The 6,000-nt window shown below is 43.0% G+C and overlaps 1 non-coding gene across 1 annotated transcript; it reads right to left on the reverse strand.

The window, feature by feature from the left end:
• Window positions 1-3,307: 3,307 nt before the first annotated feature.
• TRNAS-ACU (transfer RNA serine (anticodon ACU)) lies at window positions 3,308-3,381 on the reverse strand. The gene has a single exon. It is a non-coding gene; the product is annotated as a tRNA-Ser (tRNA).
• Between the last annotated feature and the right edge of the window lie 2,619 nt (window positions 3,382-6,000).

Below are 6,000 nucleotides of genomic sequence, written 5' to 3' on the forward strand. Positions count from 1 at the left end.
AAGTTTACAAGGCCAGCTGCTTTTGAGATATTATAATTATAGTGGTTATTCGGTGTTGGAGGTAAGAGAGTTTTTTTTTAGGTCTGGCCGTTCCTTCTGCTTCAAATTACTTGAGCTCATGTCAACAAAGTAACAACAAAACATAGCCAACGGTTTGTTGCTCAAGCCTTCCCTACTGCGCCTTCCCATGTCTCTCCTGCCGACCACAGTGCAGGAAATCTGAGTTTGCATTTGCGCGAAGAGACGTACAACACAAGAAGGCGCGCTTTCGTGCGCCGGGCACCACCCGGCCTGTGCATTCCTCACTGTCGTGAGATCAGTTTACTCAGCAGAGCATGACGCTGCAATTGGTTAGTAGGGCCTGCCTGACCAGAATACTATATTTGGGGTCATGTATTTGATTGCATTTTTAAAACAGTAACAGAACGTAACTGCAATGTTTAAATAGGTCTAGACATATTTAAACAGTGTCAATTTAATAGAAGAATTGTGGACAATTCAGAGGGGAGGCACCAATGTTTTTTTTTCCCATTGGGTGGATGCGGCATTAAAGAGTTTGAAGACCACTGGTCTAAGTGGACACTAATACATCTGGATGCTTCTGAATTCCTCGCAACAGATGCCAGCAAACCTGGCTGGAGAGCTACTGTGTTGGACTGATCCTGTCGATTCAAGTGGTCTTTCCTAGAGAGTCGGAGGTCATGGAATTAGATGGAGTTGATGGTAATCTTCAGGGCTTTGAAGTTTTCCCATCATCATCTGTCTCAAAAAAATGTGATAGTAAAGACAGAGAATAAGGTAGCTGTCTTTTACATTAACCAACAGTGAAGCATGCATTCAAAATCCCTCAATGCAATAGCAGAACAATTGGGTTATTGGGCAGAGATCAACCTGTTGCACACGTCGGCAGTACACATCAAGGGCACCGACAATGTGATGGCAGACAGCTGGAGGTTTCCAAATTTGCTGGAGTTGACGTTATCCAGGTCTTTGTTTTGAGAGATATGCCGAGAGTTTGTGAAAACCTTTCTGGATCTCTTTTCAAACAAGGACAATGCTCATCTTTGTCGATTCTGATCCAGGTTTCTGGAACAAGGAGCCTAGGTAGTGGACGTATTGGTGATAAAGTGGCTGAGAAGTTTCCTTTATACATTCCCCCACTTTTTATTGATCCAGATGGTTCTCTTCAAGTCTCAGCAGGGGGGAGGGAACTTTATTCTTGTGGGCCCTTATTGGCCAGAGATGTCATGGTTTCCTCTTCTGAACCACTGGCTCTTCTACCTCCTTGGGTACTGCTCAAGTTTGTCTCTCTCAGAACGTCGTCCCTGACCTTCTTGCTCCAACTCACTCTATCGCTTTGGAGGTTGAGAACTCTGGACTGCTAGCAAAGGGTCTTTCCTCTTCCTTAGTGGAGTTAATTCAGCACTCCAGCAGGCCTTCTACTTCGAAGTCTTACTCAAAGAACTGGAAGTCTTTTGAGACGTGATGTTCTGCTCATGATCTTTTGGCACCAACCTGTAGTTTGTCTGCTATTTTGCATTTTCTTCTGAATTGGTTTCACTTGAATCTCTTTCCACTCTGAAAGCTCATTGCTTTGCGATAAAGGTTTTTAGGGACTTTTCTGTACCTTCGTCGATGTTACAATCTTTGGTGTCTAGACTGTTCTGATCTTTTGTCAATTGTAATACCAGTTGAAAAATCCCTTTTCTCCAACTCAGAATCTTCCTACTCTTTTATAGGCTTTGCAATTTTATCTCTTTGAGGATCTGGATACTGTAGACTTAAAGATTGTTTCCTTTAAAGTTATTTTCCTATTTCCTATCACCTTGCTGAGAACAATTGGGGAGCTGGGAGCCTTAAAATGCTGTCCTCTCTTCATTTGATACTTTGGAAGATGGGGTAAATTTAAGGCCTAACCTTACCTTTGCTGCAAAGGTTAAGTCTATTTTTGATAGATCTTAGGAAATAATTCCTCCTTCTTTCATTCCCTCTCCTTCCTCTCCGGAGGAACATTTGCTGAATACACTTGATGTTTAAAGAGCTCTTTTCATTTATGTCACCAGGCCTCTGCAGTTCAGGAAAACCGACTCCTTGTTTGTGACTTTTGGACAGCCTGGAAAAGACAAGAAGGTGACTTTTATGACTCTGAGTAGGTGGATTAAGTTGTCAATTTTTCTGGCTTTGCAAGGCTTTTTAGAATATCTTCCAGTTCAGAGATGGTCTACGAGAGGAATGGCCACCTCCTGGGTTGAATTCCAGTGAGTAACAATCTAGGAAATTCCTAAGGTAGCTACTTGGTCCTCACAGCATACATTTGTCAAGCATTATGGCTTAATAATTTTTCTGTTTTGCATTTGAGTACCAATGTTTTGAACTCTGCATTACCCTTAGTCCATCTTGTCCTTGTCACAAACATTACATCCTGCCCACCTTCCCATCAGTCCTTTGGCAAGGGCTTGGCACCCAGGTTGGGTGCATGGGGCTAGCATTTAAGGATCCTCCTGTTCTTTCTTCCTGTTGGAAGGTGACATCACCTTACTTTGTAATGACTGTTACAAGGACGCAATGGACTAAGGCTAATGAAGATTACCAATAAGTAACCAACGCATCACCACTCTTTCTAAATGTGAGTGGCTCATTCCTCAGGACTTGTTCTTTGTATGATTCCTGGATTTTCAGAAGCCCTTTGATGGCAGCACCACCACACTGAAAATTGTTTCAGCACCACTGTACAAGGGTCAGTTGTCATGCTCATCTGCGGCGTAAATTTGCATTGAAGTAGTCTAACTCCCCAGGCCTTGTCTTTTGCTCAATTTGCCTTTGTGAGTTTTCTCTCAATCACTGTCGACTTCCTTTGATCTTTCTTTCTTCTTTTACTTCACCTTCGCCTTCAGTGTATCTTTCGGCCCTCTTAAGAGACACACCCCCTTGTAGCCACTTCTATACTTCTGTCACCTAATTATTTTCCTATCCTTTCCCCTGGAACGTTGCTGATCCTAGCTATAGCATCACTATCCAGAATCTGTTCACCTGAGTTATGTTCCTCTTATCCCCACGCATCTAATAATCAGCTCTTGGTCTCCCTCCACCTCTCACGAGACATAGTCTGAGGCAGTGTCTCCATCTTGGAGAGACAATCCCTTGCACTTGTGTTGTTCTACTGGCGCTGCCGGCTTGAGCTTTGGTCAGCAGTGGCAAAAGAAGGACTAATGGAAAGTGAACTTATACTGGAGCAACATAGTGTATGGATTTATAAGAGCTTGATTAAATGAGAAAAAAAGTGTTTAGTTTGAGAAAAAATGCAACCTGGCCCGTACAGGGATCGAACCCGCGACCTTGGCATTAGTAGCACCATACTCTAACCAACTGAGCTAACCGGCCATGAGTATTCAATATATCCTTTTTCCATGAAATGCAGACACATAGAAGAGTTGGTCTCATCGCAATTCCTTCATACTTTTCTCCTTCCGCCCCCTGTCTGGATTACAATAACAAGAGCTGTGGAGTGCTGCACGCCAGCCTCAGTGCCTCTTCTTTCACTCAATCTCACTGTGTGCTATGATATCTTTGTAACATCGCTTGTTGCCGGAAAAAAAGGAAAGGATGGATAGTATTTTTATTCTTTTACAACAAAACCCAAAATGCATCGGCTTGCTTGCTCATTAAGTTTACAAGGCCAGCTGCTTTTGAGATATTATAATTATAGTGGTTATTCGGTGTTGGAGGTAAGAGAGTTTTTTTTAGGTCTGGCCGTTCCTTCTGCTTCAAATTACTTGAGCTCATGTCAACAAAGTAACAACAAAACATAGCCAACGGTTCGTTGCTCAAGCCTTCCCTACTGCGCCTTCCCATGTCTCTCCTGCTGACCACAGTGCAGGAAATCTGAGTTTGCATTTGCGCGAAGAGACGTACAACACAAGAAGGCACGCTTTCTTGCGCCGGGCACCACCCGGCCTGTGCATTCCTCACTGTCGTGAGATCAGTTTACTCAGCAGAGCATGACGCTGCAATTGGTTAGTAGGGCCTGCCTGACCAGAATACTATATTTGGGGTCATGTATTTGATTGCATTTTTAAAACAGTAACAGAAGGTAACTGCAATGTTTAAATAGGTCTAGACATATTTAAACAGTGTCAATTTAATAGAAGAATTGTGGACAATTCAGAGGGGAGGCACCAATGTTTTTTTTTTCCCATTGGGTGGATGCGGCATTAAAGAGTTTGAAGACCACTGGTCTAAGTGGACACTAATACATCTGGATGCTTCTGAATTCCTCGCAACAGATGCCAGCAAACCTGGCTGGAGAGCTACTGTGTTGGACTGATCCTGTCGATTCAAGTGGTCTTTCCTAGAGAGTCGGAGGTCATGGAATTAGATGGAGTTGATGGTAATCTTCAGGGCTTTGAAGTTTTCCCATCATCATCTGTCTCAAAAAAATGTGGTAGTAAAGACAGAGAATAAGGTAGCTGTCTTTTACATTAACCAACAGTGAAGCATGCATTCAAAATCCCTCAATGCAATAGCAGAACAATTGGGTTATTGGGCAGAGATCAACCTGTTGCACACGTCGGCAGTACACATCAAGGGCACCGACAATGTGATGGAAGACAGCTGGAGGTTTCCAAATTTGTTGGAGTTGACGTTATCCAGGTCATTGTTTTGAGAGATATGCCGAGAGTTTGTGAAAACCTTTCTGGATCTCTTTTCAAACAAGGACACTGCTCATCTTTGTCGATTCTGACCAGGCTTCCGGAACAAGGAGTCTAGGTAGTGGACGTATTGGTGATAAAGTGGCTGAGAAGTCTCCTTTATACATTCCCCGACTTTTTATTGATCCAGATGGTTCTCTTCAAGTCTCAGCATGGGGGAGGGAACTTTATTCTTGTGGGCCCTTATTGGCCAGAGATGTCATGGTTTCCTCTTCTGAACCCCTGGCTCTTCTACCTCCTTGGGTACTGCTCAAGTGTGTCTCTCTCAGAACTTCGTCCCTGACCTTCTTGCTCCAACTCACTCTATCGCTTTGGAGGTTGAGAAGTCTGGACTGCTAGCAAAGGGTCTTTCCTCTTCCTTAGTGGAGTTAATTCAGCACTCCAGCAGGCCTTCTACTTCGAAGTCTTACTCAAAGAACTGGAAGTCTTTTGAGACATGATGTTCTGCTCATGATCTTTTGGCACCCACCTGTAGTTTGTCTACTATTTTGCATTTTCTTCTGAATGGGTTTCACTTGAATCTCTTTCCACTCTGAAAGCTCATTGCTTTGCGATAAAGGTTTTTAGGGACTTTTCTGTACCTTCGTCGATGTTACAATCTTTGGTGTCTAGACTGTTCTGATCTTTTGTCAATTGTAAGACCAGTTGAAAAATCCCTTTTCTCCAACTCAGAATCTTCTTACTGTTTTATAGACTTTGCAATTTTATCTCTTTGAGGATCTGGATACTGTAGACTTAAAGATTGTTTCCTATAAAGTTATTTTCCTATTTCCTATCACCTTGCTGAGAACAATTGGGGAGCTAGGAGCCTTAAAATGCTGTTCTCTCTTCATTTGATACTTTGGAACATGGGGTAACTTTAAGGCCTAGCATTACCTTTGCTGCAAAGGTTAAGTCTATGTCTGAGTCTAGGGTCAGTTGTCATGCTCATCTGCGGCGTAAATTTGCATTGAAGTAGTCTAACTCCCCAGGCCTTGTCTTTTGCTCAATTTGCCTTTGTGAGTTTTCTCTCAATCACTGTTGACTTCCTTTGATCTTTCTTTCTTCTTTCACTTCACCTTCGCCTTCAGTGTATCTTTCGGCTCTCTTAAGAGACACACCCCCTTGTAACCACTTCTATACTTCTGTCACCTAATTATTTTCCTATCCTTTCCCCTGGAACGTTGCTGATCCTAGCTATAGCATCACTATCCAGAATCTGTTCACCTGAGTTATGTTCCTCTTATCCCCACGCATCTAATAATCAGCTCTTGGTCTCCCTCCACCTCTCACGAGACATAGTCTGAGGCAG

Source organism: Pleurodeles waltl, chromosome 12, assembly GCF_031143425.1.
Source record: "Pleurodeles waltl isolate 20211129_DDA chromosome 12, aPleWal1.hap1.20221129, whole genome shotgun sequence".
In the NCBI taxonomy this organism is placed as follows: domain Eukaryota; kingdom Metazoa; phylum Chordata; class Amphibia; order Caudata; family Salamandridae; genus Pleurodeles; species Pleurodeles waltl.